This window comes from Gavialis gangeticus, unplaced genomic scaffold (assembly GCF_001723915.1).
Source record: "Gavialis gangeticus isolate Ggan-Ray unplaced genomic scaffold, GavGan_comp1, whole genome shotgun sequence".
NCBI classification, from domain to species: Eukaryota; Metazoa; Chordata; order Crocodylia; family Gavialidae; genus Gavialis; species Gavialis gangeticus.
Window position 1 is genome coordinate 63,707,299 of NW_017729031.1, and position 281 is coordinate 63,707,579.

Genomic DNA, 281 nt, shown 5'->3' on the forward strand with positions numbered 1-281 from the left:
GGACCCCTACAGGGCAGGCCAGGGCAGTTGGTGACGGATGCGCGAGAGAAAGCAGAACTTTTCAACAGGTTCTTTGCCTCCGTGTTCCTGTCTGCTGACAATGGGGTACTTTTGGGTGACAGCGTAGAGAGGCCCAGGAAGGATGCAAGTTCCCTGACTGTTAGTTCAGACCCAGTTAAGGATTACCTGGAGGGTTTAGATGTATCCAAGTTGGCGGGCCCAGATGACCTTCATCTGCGGGTGCTGAGGGAATTGGCTGGCGTCATTGCGGAGCCATTGGC